Source organism: Schistocerca americana, chromosome X (assembly GCF_021461395.2).
Source record: "Schistocerca americana isolate TAMUIC-IGC-003095 chromosome X, iqSchAmer2.1, whole genome shotgun sequence".
NCBI lineage: Eukaryota > Metazoa > Arthropoda > Insecta > Orthoptera > Acrididae > Schistocerca > Schistocerca americana.
This window is the reverse complement of record NC_060130.1, coordinates 995,567,524-995,586,164: the sequence shown is the minus strand read 5'-3', so window position 1 is coordinate 995,586,164 and position 18,641 is coordinate 995,567,524. Positions and strand designations below refer to the sequence as shown.

Here is an 18,641-nt window from a genome sequence, read left to right as displayed (position 1 = left end):
TGCCTCAGCAAATGTCCTACCAACCGATCCCTTCTTCTAGTCAAGTTGTGCCACAAATTTCTCTTCTCCCCAATTCTGTTCACCACCTCCTCATTAGTTATGTGATCTACCCATCTAATCTTCAACATTCTTCTGTAGAACCACATTTCGAAAGCTTCTAGTCTCTTCTTGTCTAAATTATTTAACGTCCACGTTTCACTTCCATACATGGCTACACTCCATACAAATACTTTCAAAAACGATTTCCTGGCACTTAAATCTATACTCGATGTTAACAAACATCTCTTCTTCAAAAACAATTTCCTTGTCATTGCCAGTCTACATTTTATATCCTCTCTACTTCGACCATCATCATTTATTTTGCTCCCCAAATAGCAAAACCCATTTACTACTTTAAGCGTCTCATTTCCCAATCTAATACCCTCAGCATCACCCGATTTAATTCGAATACTTTCCATTATCCTCGTTTTGCATTTGTTGATGTTCATCCTATATCCTCCTTTCAAGACACTGTCTATTCCGTTCAGCTGCTCATCCTGGTCCTTTGCTGTCTCTGAGAGAATTACAATGTCATCGGCGAACCTCAAAGTTGTTATTACTTCTCCATGGATTTTAATTGCTAAGCTTACACACTACTTAATCCGAGGGAGGACTCGAACCTCCGACGGAGGGAGCCATCGTAATGTGTGTCTGTAAACTAAAAATTGAGCAATGCACGTGGTGGCGGAAGTCGCGTTTCTCAGAACATTACATCTGAGGTACAAGGTGACTTAAGAATCGATAACCCCTCTTGAATGTAGAACAGTGTGCAGAGATTTGCAAAGATTCTGTCCATACGTGTTTGTTGCGTTAGTGTTATTAGCTACTCGTATCTGTATTCCATGTTCTGTTAATGCACTTTGTGGAACATAAACTAACGTCTGCTCACAGCGTCGCTAGTGATTGATAAAGTGGGGTGTGGAAGGTTGGTACAGGTTTGTGAAACATCCCATTGTTGCTTGATGTGACGTACTGGGGTCAACAGAGTGGACTATCACCTGCTCGCTCTTCAGTTTGCAGATCTATGAAGATAGGAAGTGAATGATCATTATCGCTGACATAACTTCCCTCTCTCTTCTATCGTCCGCCCTGTTACACCCCCAGTACACAATTTATCCTTTAATACGGCTCTAAGGCACGTTGACATGGTACACATATTTAATATTTTAACCACTTCATTTACCAATAACCAGTAATTTTATACCATTGAAATATTATTTTTAATAATCTGTGACTTTTCCACTTCGCCGAGCGGTTCTAGGCGCTTCAGTCTGGAACCGCGCGACCGCTACGGTCGCAGGTTCGAATCCTGCTTCAGGCATGGATGTGTGTGCTGTCCTTAGGTTAGTTAGGTTTAAGTAGTTCTAAGTTCTAGGGGACTGATGACCTCCGATGTTAAGTCCCATAGTGCTCAGAGCCATTTGAACCATTTTCCACTTCCTGCAACGCGGGACTATTAGATCTAGAGAAAGAAATGAATACGGAATTCTTGAAGGAAATGTAATGTACTTTAATTTTATACCAGGCAATATTTTCGAGAAAAAACGTAAAAAATGGCCTTAAAAGCATCACCCTTCCGCCCGACCCTCACCGTCGCACCCCCCGGCGAGGATTTTTAGTACGCTGTTCATGACACCCCCTCGTAACACTGTGCAAAAATTTGCGACTACACTATTTTTCCCCTAATTTTCCATTACTGACTGGGCTAATGAAGAGTGGATGTTGGACGCCTTGCCGCCTACTCGTGGTTCCACAGTCTTTCAACCACTCGCGACAGCAGCACGCGAACAGCTTCTCCGCTTCCGAAATGCTCGTTCCCAGGCGCCGGGCTACGACAATCAACCCTTTGTGAAAGTCGCTTATATCAGTGCATTTCCCCACCTGCGGCCCGTGTCATCGCTAGAAAGATTCCCCATTCGTCTCTGCTTCCCTATTATATTTTCCATAGCGTGTTACGTGCCAGCAACACCTCTTGGCGGCATTCAATCTTGCGGTGGGCAGTGATCGCTTATAAGCCTGCAGACGCCAGAGTTAGGTAGGAAACACTGTACACGAATAACCGTAACTTCCATGGGGCTTTCACGGATAATGCTATTGCCTAAAGAACAATTTCAGTGCGAGCACTAGCATCTACATCTACGTGAATGCTCTGCAATTTGGCAGAGTGTTCATCGAATCATTTTCACACTATTTCCCTACCGTTCCACTCTCGAACAGCGCGCAGGAGAAGCGAGTAGTTAAATCTTTCCGTGCGGACTCCGGTTGTAAAACACGAAACACAGTCACTCGTTTATCTTGTTTAGATTCCTTTCAGAATTTACTGACGTAATAATTCTGTTTTTAGCAATAACGCAACCGCTCGCTCGACAGAAGTTCCGTTATTCATGACTTAAAAAGTTAACTCAGATGACATCAGGGGCTCCCGTAGAGGGGTGTCTATGGCGTCAGCTGCCACGAGTGAGATTTCACTTAGTTTACATATATGAAAAGCTCCTGTAACGGCAGCGTCCATAATCTTATGACCTAAAATACTTGGGAAATTATTACTAAAATGATCTAAAGATATCGATAATATGACGTAAAATGATGTAAGTCATACGTAAAATGAGCTATAAAATGTACTACAGTAATGTAAAACTTTATAGGACGTTCTAACTGAAATTACACAAAGCCGGTCGGTGTGGCCGAGCGGTTCTACCGGCACGATAGCTCAGCGTGTGCGGTCAGAGGGCTGCGTGCTTCCTGTAATAAAAAAACTGAGTCAAAGAATCAACGATCATCTTGAATGGATGTCTTGTGACGTCCGCCCAGACCAAACGCAACGAACTGCATCGGAAAAAAGCGGTTCTAGGCGCTTCAGTCTGGAACCGCGCGACCGCTTCGGTCACAGGTTCGAATCCTGCCTCGGGCATATATGTGTGTGATGTCCTTAGGTTAGTTAGGTTTAAGTAGTCCTATGTTCTAGGGGACTGATGACCTCAGATGTTAAGTCCCATAGTGCTCAGAGCCATTTTTTAAATTACAGAAAGGTTAATTAATTTGAAATTCAATGTTTTTCTTTGGGAAATCTCATTCTCTGAAGATATAGGAAATCGATTTATATTAATCATTTTAGAGCTATTGCAATGTATGCAAGTCAGCATTAAAACGGTCTTGAACGTTATGGAACATCTGTTGTCAGACAACACGTGGTAGTAGCTACGAAATCGTTTTTAACATTTGCTGAAACAACTGGTGCATTCACTTCTATATTATCCTTTAGTTTCAAAAATGAATCTAAAAAATAGACAACGATAGTTGATATTCCACAAATAGACATTATTTTTTTATATAATATCATCATTTTTCTTTCAGTAGTCTTATCCGGTTTAAGTTAACATTAGTAAGTGGCACTATAAGGTCAGTAGGCAAATAAACCATCACTTTGTTTTTAACATAGAAATGCTTTCTTCAGCAAAATTGTTGCTTTTTTCCTAGAAGTATGTGTTCTGTTCGTTCTTGTCACCATTAAAAGAACGAAAACACAAATATGTAGAAAGGAAATAATATCTTGTAAAAACTAGAAACCAAAGTCCAGGACACCACGCAATGTCGACCGTCCGCCGTGTCATCCTTTGGCACCCAGCGTCATCCGGATGCGGTATTGAGGGCTATGGGGTCAGCACACTGCTCTACCGGCCGTTGTCGACTCCTCAGAACTTGGAGCGTCTACTTCTCACTCAAGTAGCTCCTCAGTTGGCATTACGAGGCTGATTACACCCTATTCCTGTCCTCCCACCAAGGAAAAATTCGTAGCAGTGCCGGGAAATGAACCCGCTTCATCCTCATGACAGTGAGACGCGGTAGCCAGTCGGCTACGGAGCCACACCAAGAGTGACACTTTCCTTGAAAAATTAAATACTGTGAGGTACCTATATGATGAACAATGCAAAATTAAATTTACATTCCTATAGCTAGAGTGACACACTACCGCAGCCGAGGTGGCTTATGTACACCTACGCGGTGGTGCTCGACTCGGAGGTAAGCCGGCTCGAATCCTGGTGGTGGAAAATTTTCACTGCTATTATTCGGCCGGCAGGGAGAAGACGTGGTGGTGTAAGGTTTCTGACCACCAAACTTTGCGCCAATCCTTGATCAAATTTCAAAATTCCATAGTGTTGTGACTTGGCAAGACAGCCAAGCCACAATGAGAGGAAGCCGAAAGGCACGCGTTTAAGCTCACGCAGGATGGCGTGAGGTCTGGAACGGGAAAAGTAATTGAGACTAGCAAGTAAAGTACGTAGCTTCTTGAATATTTAACTTTAATCCATAATTGGTGAACATCGGTCTGACGGTACATGCACCACAAGATAAATAGCAAATGATAATGGCGCCTTGCTAGGTCGTAGCAAATGACGTAGCTGAAGGCTATGCTAACTATCGTCTCGGCAAATGAGAGCGTAATTTGTCAGTGAACCATCGCTAGCAAAGTCGGCTGTACAACTGGGGCGAGTGCTAGGACGTCTCTCTCTAGACCTGCCGTGTGGCGGCGCTCGGTCTGCAATCACTGACAGTGGCGACACGCGTATCCGACGTATACTACCGGACCGCGGCCGATTTAAAGGCTACCACCTAGCAAGTGTGGTGTCTGGCGGTGACACCACACATAGAGTCTCATAAAGTGAGCGTATGTGACACTGGTGATGGTGATCCGTCCGTCGGATGGAGACGTTAAGGTCAGCGACCCCCTTGGTACCATTCTAGAGGAGTAAGCTAAATGCCGGCACTGCATTTCGCTCTCTACCTTCCTTCCATCCTTAATACTTCAAAGCCAACACTACACTATACAAGCATTCATCAAAGTCATCCACACAATACGGATAACAGGTCTGGGGCAGGCCACGTTGAAGCACCGCCACCAGGAACCTGCCTAAAATGGCGATGCAGAATTCCTGCATCTTCTCCCCTATGCTCATTCCTGAGTATGGGCTGCTTTGGCTCCGATAGTAAGAATATTAGAGATTTTAGTACTTGTAAACAATGCGTAGCTCATAAAGAAAGAAAGATTACATGTCAAAAAATTCCGAGCATCATTAATAAGCTACAATAAAATGAAATAAAGCTGTCAGCTGACTGAGTGGCGAAACTACTACATGTGTGTGCAGTTACATTAAGAAGTATTTTCGTGATGAGGGTTCCGTCTCTGAAATGTTGCCATCCTAGCGACCGAAAAAGTCACCCTCCCAGTTACCAAGTCAGTACATATTCAATCTCTTTACACCTCAAATGGTTACTGGTGAAACAAAACAGGTGCTCCAAAAGACGCCCTCGACGAAACCTTACTCCTTCAAACTTCAAAAAAGGTTAACAACTTTCAGGGCTAATTTAAAGTACATTGCGTATTGTGTTATATTTCTTTTCTTTTTCTGAACGGGTGTGGCCGCTGATCAGTACTTTTCGGTAAAAGTAGGAAGTAACCGGTACTGGAACTACTGATAACCGACCTAATAGTGGATGGCGCTCACTGAGTGACTGTTGTACAACAGCCTCCATTTAATGAATTTCATAAGAACTACAGCAAATAAGCGGCACGTATGAGCACGAACGTCTCTATAACGCGCTGTCAGGTAACTGGTACGATGCGAGAGTGGTGTCGACAGTGAATGTTGTCGTAGCTTAATTTTTCCATTGTCAACAACGACTTGCAAGTGAGCGGTGATGCATTAATGTGGTTTACATTGAATTGTGTGCATTGTGAGGTGTAAAATAATACCTAATAAAGTGAAAAAATAAGCGATTTTAGCAAAGTTAGCCGTGCGGTTAAAGGCGCTGCAGTCTGGAACCGCAAGACCGCTACGGTCGCAGGTTCGAATCCTGCCTCAGGCATGGATGTTTGTGATGTCCTTAGGTTAGTTAGGTTTAACTAGTTCTAAGTTCTAGGGGACTAATGACCTCAGCAGTTGAGTCCCATAGTGCTCAGAGCCATTTGAACCATTTAGCAAAGTTATTTGTACCCCATAATCGAATGAAAACCGAAATTAGGGAATCGAAATTAATAAAATACAATACTTGCGATAAAATATAAGAAGAAAAGAGCGGGTGAAACTGAAATATCACTACTAAAAGAAAACAATAAGTGTGCTAATCGAGAAAATATAGACGCACAGAGAATTTCTGCGGGTTTCAAGTGCTTTGACGAGAAGGATAGATATCAGCTGGTTAGTATTTCCGATGTCGAAAATTACGCCGCGAAATTGGAGAATAACTGCTCCCTAAAGAATAAGATTTTATTGAATCCATGGCAACCTGATAAAAATCATAATTGCAGGAATGAGACAGATGACGTTAAGAGAACATTTCCGTTGGACTCATTGTCATTATATTTAACGCTGGTTTTTCTAAAACACTTAAAGGTGCACTTTGTAAGCTGTGTGGTTCTCCGGCCATGGCAGACCATGGTGCATTCATAAGCCACCCATTCACCAATTTCAAGAAGTTCCATGAATCTGCAGAAATGTCTATGAATTCCGAATAGCATACAGATACAGGTAGAGTTGAAAAGTCAAGTAATTTTGTTAATGACTGAGAGTGTATAGGAACTCATCGATGACAATTCTGCGAAGTTAGTACAATTTTAACACACTAAGTTGAAATTAGTTGTTTCTTCTGTATTGCTTTGTGCATTACATGACTTGCCTTCAAGAGTAAACAAATTCAGATGCCGTTTTTGAAGGTTTATTGCAGTTTAGAGTGGTCAGGTGACGAAACATTTTTATAGACCCCAAAATGATTTCTATTTTGAAATAAACTGTACAGTTTTACGTTACGCATAATCTTAAGACGTGTTCAGATAGGCCAAATTTTATGGGCAATATTTGGCCTTAATATCGTTGCCTCCAACATTGCTGTGATGTGCAATATGGCTGGGCAATATTGCTGATTTTGCAGGTTGGTCCAGGTAGCTGCCCACGTGTTGGCGAGGGACTGCCAAACTTGCCCAGCGAGGGTGGAGAATGGCCGGCCGGAGTGGCCGTGCGGTTCTAGGCGCTACAGTCTGGAACCGAGCGACCGCTACGGTCACAGGTTCGAATCCTGCCTCGGGCATGGATGTGTGTGATGGCCTTAGGTTAGTTAGGTTTAATTAGTTCTAAGTTATAGGCGACTAATGACCTCAGAAGTTAAGTCGCAAAGTGCTCAGAGCCATTTGAACCATTTTTTTTTTTTTTTTTTTTTTTTTTTTTGGTGGAGAATATTTCGTATTGCAGGGTAATATCTATCTCTGGCGTCGTCTGTAAATGCGTCCCTCTCGCTCTCACATTTATTTCCCACATCTCTCCCCGTCAGCGCTGTACGCATATGTCTGTGTCCGAGCGTAAACAATGTCGCTTGGAAAATGGTTCAAATAGCTCTGAGCACTATGGGACTTAACATCAGTGGTCATCAGTCCCCTAGAACTTAGGACTACTTAAACCTAACTAACCTAAGGACATCACACACATCCATGCCCGAGGCAGGATTCGAACCTGCGACCGTAGCAGTCGCGCAGCTCCGGTCTGAGCGCCTAGAACCGCGAGACCACCGCGGCCGGCAATATCGCTTGGATTTTGTTCGAATGTATACGGGCGTACATAAAGCCACATGTTTTGTAGTTGTTGTTGTGTACAGCAGTGGAGAAGTGGACGAGAGAACTGTGACTTACAAATGCGATTTATCTACGATCAAAGCTGTAGGACGTCGAAAGTAATGCATACAAAGAACGCAATCTGAAAAAAAAATGTTGGTAAGCTTTTTCCGATGAGCTCGGGATCACTCTAGATGAATTATACAAAAAATTAAGAAGTCTTCAAACCTATGTCAAATGTGAGACAAAAAAGTTGAACAGGAAGCATGGAAGTGCAAGTTACTGTTCATCCACATGGTATGCATTTGACGCTATGAATTTCATACTGTCTCGACACGTACAAGAAACAGAAATTGATAGTTAAACAATGATGTGTGCTGGTGGACAAATATAAAATACAATTTTTATTTTCATTCTCATTTCAAATTTCTATTAATGAAGTCTTTCAGCCCTTTTATCACAGCATTGCACAGTCATGGTACCATAAAGCTTATAAATGAGTAGTGAACTTCAAAGAGGTACATTAAATTTTGTACGAATCACCAGTAGCTACAAACCGAAAGATGATCGCCAGTCAGGTTTTAACTATACACTGTACCATTTTTGTGTCAATCTTAGCAGTTCTCTGACCAAATGCTTATATGAGATACACGAAATCGTGTTTCGACAGTCTGGTGAAATTTTTGAGTGGGTATGTATCCAGCATCAGTTCACTAGTTAAATTTTCTAAAGCATTCCGCTTACTTAAAACAGAACGCATCAAAAATGCAGATTTCTCTAGTGCCTTCTAACTTTATTCCTTGTGTGATGTAAGAGCAGTAGAGCCGCACTAACTCTCACTCGTCCATTTTGTGGCAATAGTGTGGCCCTTGTAACACTTATGGCCCGGAAATGTATTGCCGCAAACAATTCCAGGCAGTAGTAGCCAGTAGCGCTTCAGTACATATGGCTACAATTAATGTGGTCGAAATATTTCCCGTAAGACATTGTGATATATTGTCGGCCGTACGTTATTACTATGGCCGATGTAAACGTACCTTCACAGTTTGTGCGTGAGCAGGAACAGATGTAGCTTACTCATAAAACGATTTGAAAACCGATGTTGAAGCACGTGCTAGTGGTTCAAAACCGCAAAATGTGGGAAATGTTATCCATCCGAATATTTTAATGGAAAACAATTAATTGAGAGAATAGGGCTTACGATGATACCAACAGAAAATGACGTAAATGGCAGGAAATCATAAAATCTTGAAATGTAAAAACAGGTTTTACTACAATACTGAAACTATATTGTTAATATGTTTACAAAATTGGCCAAGTAGTACACTGCCCAGTCACATTAACGAGGTCAACTGTCAAAAACACCTTTTGTAGCGTGGACCGCTGAGACAGGTGCAGGAAGAGAGTCAACGAGGTTCTGGAAAGCACCGAAAGGATGTGATGCCAGTGCCGTGGACAGGTGCGCTACTTTTCTCGGTTGAGGATCCAAGGTGCGAAAAGTCCGATCGAGATGATCCCACACATTCTCGACTGGTTTGAAATTCTGTGAGTTTGGTGGCCAGGGGACTGCAGTAAACACATCCTCGTGCTCTTCGACCCACATACGTACAGGGCAAACTGTGTGACACGTTGCATTGCTCTCCTGGTAGACGCCATCGTACAAACTACACATAGATGTGGACACGGACAGCAAGGATAGATGCATACTCTTGTTGATCCATTGTGTCTTCCAGAATGACGAGATCACCCAGGGAATACCACAAAAATATTCCCCAGACCTTAACGCTCCCTCCTTGATTTAGTGTAGGCAAATTAAACTTTTGATAGTCAATAAATATTCAGAAAACAAACAAAGACCGTCCTAACAGGCCTCGAGGGCCCATCGGTGTCGACCAGCCGCCGGGTCATCCTCATCCCTTAGGCGACACCGGATGCGGATACGAAGGGGTATGTGGTCAACACACCGCTCTCCCGGCCATTGTGAGTTTTCGTGGCCGGTGGCGCTACTTCTCCTCGACTGGCCTCACAAGAGCTGAGTGCAGCCTGTTTGCCAACAGCACTCGGCAGACCCGGATGGTGGCCCATCGAAGTCCCAGCCAAACCCGTCAGCGCTTAACTTCGGTGATGTGACGGGAACCGGTGTTACAACTGCGGTAAGGCCGTTGGCATCAATAAATATCCACAAATAGGAGATACTTTTAATCGATATTAGGTATCACAAATAAGAGTTAAAGGAACTTCCTGGCAGATTAAAACTGTGTGCCGGACCGAGACTCGAACTCGGGACCTTCGCCTTCCGCGGGCAAGTGCTTTACCAACTTTTTTTTAATTTTTAGATCTCATTTTGTTCTATATTGTTCGTTGAATTTGTTCGGGTCGGACGTCCGATGACACCCGTTCAGGTTTTTCATTGATCCATTCACTCAGTTTTTTTTTTTTTTTTTTTAATTACAGAGGATAGCTAAACCCTCTGACCGAGCACGCTGAGCTACCGTGCCGGCATGAAACTTCCTGGCAGATTAAAACTGTGTGCCGGACCGAGACTCGAACTCGGGACCTTTGCCTTACGCGGGCAAGTGCTCTCCCCCACTGAGCTATCCAAGCACGACTCACGCCCCGTCCTCACAGATTTACTTCTGCCAGTACCTCGCCTCCTACCTTCCAAACTTTACAGAAGTTCTCTGCGAACCTTGCAGAACTAGCACTCCTGAAAGAAAGGAAAGTGAAAATCTCATTCTGGAAACATCCCACAGGCTGTGGCTAAGCCATGTCTCCGCAATATCCTTTCTTTCAGGAGTGCTAGTTCTGCAAGGTTCACAGAAGAGCTTCTGTAAAGTTTGGAAGGTAGGAGACGAGGTACTGGCGGAAGTAAAGCTGTGAGGACGGGGCGTGAATCGTGTTTGGGTAGCTCAGTTGGACAGTGCGGCTCTCGCAGCCGAGCGAAGCAGACGTGCGGTGTGTGCTCTCCGCTGTCAGAGAGAGCCCGCGCGCCTTGTTTACTTTCTTCGGCCGACACTAACGTGACGCCGTAGCGCTACCAGACCATGGCAAACCAATACAGAAGATCAACCTTGAAATTCACATTTCGGAACGACTTTACCCGACCAAAGGCGCTCGAAGTCGAACGCTTTTTAAAAGAGGAAGCCAAGATCCCGGCTGCCGACATTGTCGGCATTCATTTTTCGATCGTCAGTAGCACGGTCTACGTAAAGCTCATAAACGAAACTACATGCGACAAGGTGCTTCGTGAGATGAAACAAGAACTCCGCTTCTGCCACGCAGATGGCAATGTTGGCAACGTCGAGGTTGGCCATGCCGCAATGGGACTGCGGACTATCCGCATATTCGAACTTCCATTTGAACTCCCGGCGGCAGAAGTTGTAGCGGCGCTCCGCCCCTACGGCACGGTACACGAACACTTGGCTGAAAAATGGACCCAGTTTAAGACGTATCCCGTACTCAATGGAGTACGCCAAGTGCGCATAGATCTCCAACGACACGTGCCATCCTATCTACAGATAGGAGGATGCCGGGCCATAGTTATTTATGACGGCCAGCCGAAGACGTGTTCCGGATGCGGCAAAGAAGGACACCTTCGTTCCGAGTGCCTCCAGCGTCGGATCACACAACTCCCACCGAAGGACGTTGCACCACCAGCGGCGAAGACTGTTCTACCCGTGACTTACGCGGCGGCGCTCACGACGTTCTCCACACAACAGACACGACCGACCGCTTCAGCGGTACAAGAATCACTTTCCACGGACAAAAACCTGGATGATCCGCCGACCTGGCCAGTGGTGGAAAATAGTACTACAACTCTGGAGCTACCGAACGCGACAGACATTGACGCCGGCAAGATGGCAATTGATTCCCTTATTGTACCGACCGAAGCGTTTGTTCCGGCGGAGCGTGAGTCAGTGCCGTCTTCTGACAATGAAGGCCATGTACGGAAACAGCGATCACCGAAACGCCGAAAGCGCCGTCGTCGGACCGTGTCGGAACACAGCGGTTCGCATTCGGCCAGGGAAGAACAACTGACCCCTCAAGAAGCCAGCCGCGAAGCTGGGGCTGTTTCCACTGACTCCAACCTTGCAGAACAGACAGAAAAACATGCAGCTTTCGAACATCAGCCCATTGACAGAAACAGTGAGCAGCGGGAAGGTACCGGTGCAGGCAGCGAAGTCGCCCGGTCCCTTACTACCAAACATTCCGAGGCTATGGAACATGAACAGACATCCGCGCCCGCTTCGTGGGCCGAGGACGTCGAGACACAAGATCCCGATCCGCGGCCAGCTGAGGCGCCGCCGGGTCATGCCGCATAAGCAGCACAGGGAGGACCGCGTTTGGCGGGGGGTGACATTACTTCCGATGTTCGCTTCTCTCCAACTTCAACATGGATAACCTCGCCCAAACAACGCGTTGCCAGGCTTACCGCCTGGCGACAATGAATATCAACATGATCAGTTCTCCTGTCGAGATCCAACTTTTGAAAGAAACCATACGAGCCATGGGAGTTGAGTTTGCTTTCCTACAAGAAGTGAAAACGACTGCACTCCCGCACTTTTACGGTTACGCCACACATGTGACGCCCGGTAGCCCTGCAGACACCGGAGTGGCGATATTAGTGCGTGAAGGTATTGAAGTTACCGACGTCACGTTTCTTCCCTCCGCGCGAGGAATAGCATTTACGGCACTCAACACCCGATTCATTAATGTTTACGCGCCGTCGGGTACCACAAGACGTCACGACCGCGCCAGATTCTACTCCACAGATGTCGCTCCCCTTTTCCTTGGACGATACGACCACAGCGTCTTCGCCGGCGATTTTAATTGCGTACTTCATCCCAAGGACCAAATCCCACATTACATGCTTTGTCCGGAACTGGGTGCGATGATCCAAGAACTTCACTTTTGCGACACGTGGGAAAAAGTCCACGGTAACCGCTCTGGCCACACTCATCTTACCAGTCATTCGGCCAGCCGACTTGACCGCATATATGTGTCACAAGATCTCACACAAGGTGTGGTGGACGCCGAATTATGGCCTCAAGCCTATTCCGATCACAGTGCCTATATCTGCACTATACACCTACGCCCCCAACAAGTCTGGCGCAGCAATGGCTTTTGGAAGCTCAACATAACTCATCTCCAGGACCTGGATTGCCGTCGGCAAGTTGCAGCAACGTGGACTGACTGTGAACGCCGACACCCACGATACACCTCGACCCTGGAGTGGTGGCTCCTCTGTGCCAAACCAGCAATCCGTAGGACACTTATGCGTTATGGCAAGGACGTGACTGCGTGGCATCGACAGACCCTCGATTTTTACTACGCTGCACTCAGGGACCTCGACGCCTTACCCCCTTCCCCGGAGAGACAACATGACCAAAGCAGAATCAAGGCTCACATACTATCATTGACGAAGCGTCGACTAGAAGGTGCAGTAGTCCGCTCGCGACGGCACGACCGAACGGTTGCAGAGGAACCCACTATGCACCACGTTGTGGCGGATAAGCGCCGACAACGTCAACATTTAATCACACAACTCAGGACACACGACGGTCGCTTATGTACGACCCAAGCAACCATAGTAAAGGCGGTGGAGGATCATTTTCGTCATCTTTACAAGGAAAGAACCGTCATTGACGAGGCCACTACTGAAGTGTTACAGCAGATAACACGTACTATCGACGAGGCTACCGTGAATGCACTAACAGAGGAAATCTCACTCGAAGAAGTCGAAGACGCCGTGGACAAAGGTGCGGCCAATAAATCTCCTGGACCTGATGGATTGCCCATCGAATTCTACCGGACTTTCCGTGACCTCATGATGCCTCGCTGGGTTATAATGTTCCGCGAACTTATGTCTCCAGACTGTGTTGTGCCGCCAGCGTTTGTAGAAGGTCTCCTCATACCAGTACACAAGCCAGGTGGAGGGCTATCGATTAACGACTATCGGCCGCTTACAATGTTGAACGCCGATTACAAGATTTTCACCAGGATTATGGCGAGCCGTATTAAGACGACTTTGCCGATGATCCTCGCTCCAGAACAGACGTCGCAGGGGGGAGAAGCCAACATACACACGGCCACCGGTGACTGCAGGGACTTAATAGCGATCGCTTCTGCGTGCCGTCTGAGAGCGGCGATCGTCTCCGTCGATTTCAACCGCGCCTTTGATAGAGTGCACCAAAACTTCCTCCTACGAGTGATGGACTGTATGGGATTCCCCCCGGGCCTCATCGACACCCTACGGCGTCTTTGGACCGCAGCCAGCTCACACGTCCAGGTCAATGGAAGGACGGTAGGACCAGTACCCATTAAGAGGTCTCTACGACAGGGTTGTCCCCTTTCTACCTACCTTTATGCAATCGCACTCGAGCCACTCCTAGGGGGCCTTAACCACCGCCTATCTGGTATCACGCTGCGGGACGTCACCTTTCGCTATAGGACATACGCTGACGACCTGCTACTGCTGGTTCGTTCCAATGACGAAGTTCAAAGCGCACTAACCTGGATTGAGCGATACGGACAGGCCGCAGGCAGTCTTCTGAACATCAACAAGTCGGCGGCGTTGGACATTGGGCGTGGTCTCGGACCGGAAGCCCTCGCTCCCCTCCCACCAGTTTCTGATCTGCGATATTTGGGCATCACATTCAAGAAAGATGTACGTCAAACAGCTGCAGCAAACTACCGACGGTTATTACAGATCATACGCGCAATGGTGCGACAGAACCTGCTCCGGGACTTGAATCAGGTACAACGTGTTGAATACTTGAACCTCCACGTAGCTTCCAAACTCCACCACGTGGCACAGGTCCTCCCACTACCGCTGCAGATAGGTCGCCGGCTTCAGGCGGCCTTCAGTTACTACGTTTCCGCAGGTCATATCTTTAAAGTACGATACGAAACTCTTACCCTCCCAGTGCACAAAGGAGGGCTGGGATTGGTCAACGTCAGGGCGAGAGCAGCTGCCCTTTACATGAGCAACATGAGGAAACGATGGAAAAGTCAATATACCTCTCTCACGGGTCGTTTACTACAGGTTCTGATGCCAGCCTCTAACGTCCCGCCGGTGTCGGTTGCGCACGTCGCACCACAGCTCTCCCATGTGTCGACCTTCATTCTTGATTACAGCTATGTCAGCTTGAACCTCTCCCCCACACGTCCACCGAAGGCGAAAGATTTTTATACCAACCTTCTGCGGGCTGTTCACCATAACGTGGTGGAAAACAAGTACCCTACGGTTCACTGGCCAAGAGTGTGGAAAACGATACACCACCACTTTCTGTCATCCACGGTGCGTTCGAAGTGGTATCAGATCGCCAACAAAAAATATGCCACACGCCAGCGACTTCACACTATCGGACTGGCAGACTCCCCTTATTGCCCAGATTGTCACCTTTTGGATACTGATGAACATCGTTTTACTTGCGCATCATCGTCCGGAGTTTGGCGACTAACACAGAAGATACTGGCTTGTTACCTCCGGGTTACACCTGATATGATTGACCCGCAGACCCTACTCTGTCCCGATGAAACTTACTTTCCGGCTGCAAAATATCATGCGCTTACATGGTTCAAGGGACTTACCGTCGCCTACATCTTTAGCGACGGAGAGAAAGAGCAGATTGATTACTGGTGGTTCCTACAAAATGCTCACAATGCCCTCGAACGCACACCGAAATACCGTACGCTCTTCGCAAATTATTTACGCAGCGTTTTCGTTAACCCCCCACTCAGCTGGGGAGTGCCAGGCTGTGGTTAATGTGCTGTGCCGCATCACACTAACGGCTCAACGTTCTGCCTAGTCAGCCATGACCAAAGGAAGAGACAAGCTGCTGCAAGGCTACTGTTTTCCTTGAGGCACTAGCGAAGCAGAGTGCCTCCGTTGCAGATGCCCTTCAAAGGCGCTATTGGAGATTTCAGATAACGATGGCAAGGCTCCAAGTGGAATCAGTTACATTATTGAAGAACCTTTTAGTTAGAATTACATCAGTGGTTTATATTTTTATTTTTTTTGATTACTCTTTTATGCCACCTTTGTTGTTGTAACACTTACTTGTAACACTTAGTTACTAGAATTCTCATTTGTACACGCTCCCTAAATGTAATCATTTAAAAAAATAAGAAAAAGTGGCAACGAATAGCCCTAACCTTGATTCCCATACTTCCCCTGGTCTATAGGCAGCTCTCTGGGGTGGGCTTACTTAGGAGCCAACGCCTGAAGTGGATCAGTTTTTTTTTGTTATAGGATGACAAGTGGCGGTGGCACTTAGGTTTCTTTTTTATTTTCTTATTTTTTTATTTATTTATTTTTTTAGTTCCATTTTCCTAATGGGCTTTTTAAAGGAAAAAAGTGGTCCAAAAAGGGGGTAGCGTCTAACAAAAAAAAAAAAAAAGTTGGTAGAGCACTTGCCCGCGTAAGGCGAAGGTCCCGAGTTCGAGTCTCGGTCCGGCACACAGTTTTAATCTGCCGGGAAGTTTCATATCAGCCGACACTCCGCTGCAGAGTGAAAATCTCATTCAAGAGTTAAAGGAGTTTGCGACGGTTTCTCGATTTCGCTAAACTTTTGAGGGGCGAAAAACAACGCTATTTTTGGACTTTCTGCAGTGTTTCGCTTCTAAGTCGAAAACTCGTTAATGAAAGAGCATAAAATTTCAAGTAGACTGCCGTACTTAAAATTTAGAATCGGTTCAGCCGTTTGGCCTCAACAGTCGTCAAAGATCGGCAATTTCTACCAGCTCGGTGGGTAAGTGAGTAATGCTCATGTTCCAACGCCTGTAACTCAAAACGGCTACTCCGAATGTCAGGAAACTTGGAAAGCCTCCAGACCTGCGTAAAAAACCTCCTAAATTTTAAAATTCATTCACTCGCTTACAAAGATACAAATAGAAACGTGAAAGTATTCGTAGCGCTAAATACCTTTGAAGACGTTCTTGTGATGTCCAATTACTTCTGAAGGCCAAATCCTTCACATTAGTCCAAATATTCAACTCTAAGGGCAATTTAGTTAGTTACCTATCTACTTTGATAGCTAGCTCTATGTGTTAATTTACTGTCATACCAATCCCAGATGATAATAGATGGTTTAAAAATGAAAAAAAGACATATCAAATGGAAGGTTTTATTAACTGGAAAAATACCTCAATTACAGTATAAAATAGATGAGAGAAAAAAATTTTATACACATTCTTTAATCAGTTATTCTTCTGTGTAAACGTTCATTTAAAATTTATATTTTTGATATTTTTCTGTGTATCGAGGAAGCTGGCACTGCGGAGGAAACGTCGTCGCCCAATTCTTCGTCGTCATGTGGCATGAGATCTAGATCCATTTCCTCCTTGACGACGTCAATCTCATCTTCGATTTGCGACGAATCAAGGAAGATGCCTTCTTCTATTAGAGAGTTAAGGCATGAAAGCCGTTTAGCCAAGCACTTTAGAGACACTTTCCTGCAGAAACAAGCTGCCTGCATCCTTTGTTGATATTGTGTTCGGCGCTACTCGTGGCTGGCTGTTTGCAATGCGGATCAGACCGTTTCTTGTGGTCTTCCATTCTAATTTCAGTGGATTCATCTGATGGTTCCTCCATATCTCAACCTGCAAGTAGACCGTGAGGACTGGTCCTGGCGGAGGTTCGAGTCCTCCTTCGGGCGTGGGTGTGTGTGTTTGTCCTTAGGATAATTTAGGTTAAGTAGTGTGTAAGCTTAGGGACTGATGACCTTAGCAGTTAAGTCCCATAAGATTTCACACACATTTTTTAGACCGTGAGGAAGTGCTGGCGAGCGGTGCCTTCGGTGGGATTCAACCGTGCCAAATTGAAATTATTTTTCGATAAAGCACTCTGATATAGTTGCAGACGAATTTCGTTCAAAGGTCTGGAGCTGCCACCCACGTACAAACACACAATGAGCTTCAGTCCTGCCACAACGACCTTATCAGGAGTGACGTTGGGACCCGTGAAGTCTGAGGCGATGAGTTAGGAGTTCGCGTTCTTTTGAAATGTTTTTATAAATTTGATTTTGCCCTATCGAAAAGATGTAGTGATGGTGTGGGAGCCTCTGAAGGCGTGAAGAAATATCACATGTTTTTTGGCTTCTTCAGACAGCATAGAACTGTTGGAAATATAAATGAACGTGTTTTGGTTGCCTTTTGCAGGTTTTGTAAGGAAAATATTGGTAACAGGTTCTTCCTGCTCACTACTATCAACTACGTGGGCAGTCAGTAGGACCAACAAATCAGTATCTTCCCCGATAATGAAGACGTTGCTCCCATGTCTCGACTTTTCTATGGCTGTGCCCACAATCAAAGGGTCTGTGTCCTCAATGGCCTACATGACTGATACCCTTTAAAATATAATTATGTCAACACTGAGAAACGACGTTCCTTATTAAGTTCATTTAGTAACAAACGTTGTTTTGGCATAGTTTTTGACGTTGTCTCATCAAATAAAACAGGAGAGGATTACATAGCGTGGGCTCTTTTGGCACGTTCAGTAGATTTTATGCTTTTCTCAGCTCCCTCCTTAGGGTGTCCATCAAACATTATAATGCAATCGGACCCAAAGTGTTTTTTGCCGTAGTTCACGTGTTCTTCAAGGATGGAGGAAAACATTTCATCAGTATGCCACACAACTCGATGTAAGAGAAACCCACTCTTCAAGGACGGTGCCTCAACTGAGAGGCATGATAATTAACATCCAGTGTACTAATTATTTATTCATACCTCTACCGTTTTCGGTATTTTAAAATGCCATCTTCAGGTGTATGAAATTCTTGTATTTGGTAGCACGTAACATGCTGTCTGGCCAGTCAGTACAAGACCTCCAGTGACTGCATACTGGCGCCGCCTCAGTAGCAGTTGGCGTTCCAGCCGTGCGGTGGACAGGTGCCGAGCATATTTGCAGTGACTGGAACTTTTCCACTGGCTGGTCCGACCGTATGTTATGTGTTACCAAATTCAACAATTTCATATGCCTGAAGATGGCATTTTAAAATCC

General features: G+C 45.6%; 1 protein-coding gene and 1 pseudogene across 1 annotated transcript in view; one reads left to right on the top strand and one right to left on the bottom strand.

The window, feature by feature from the left end:
• The window catches only part of LOC124555212 (monocarboxylate transporter 3), a 442,385-nt gene that overhangs the window by 275,812 nt on the left and 147,932 nt on the right, over positions 1-18,641 (top strand). The gene's annotated exons all lie outside the window — the stretch shown is intronic.
• Positions 9,688-9,806, bottom strand: LOC124557285 (annotated as a pseudogene).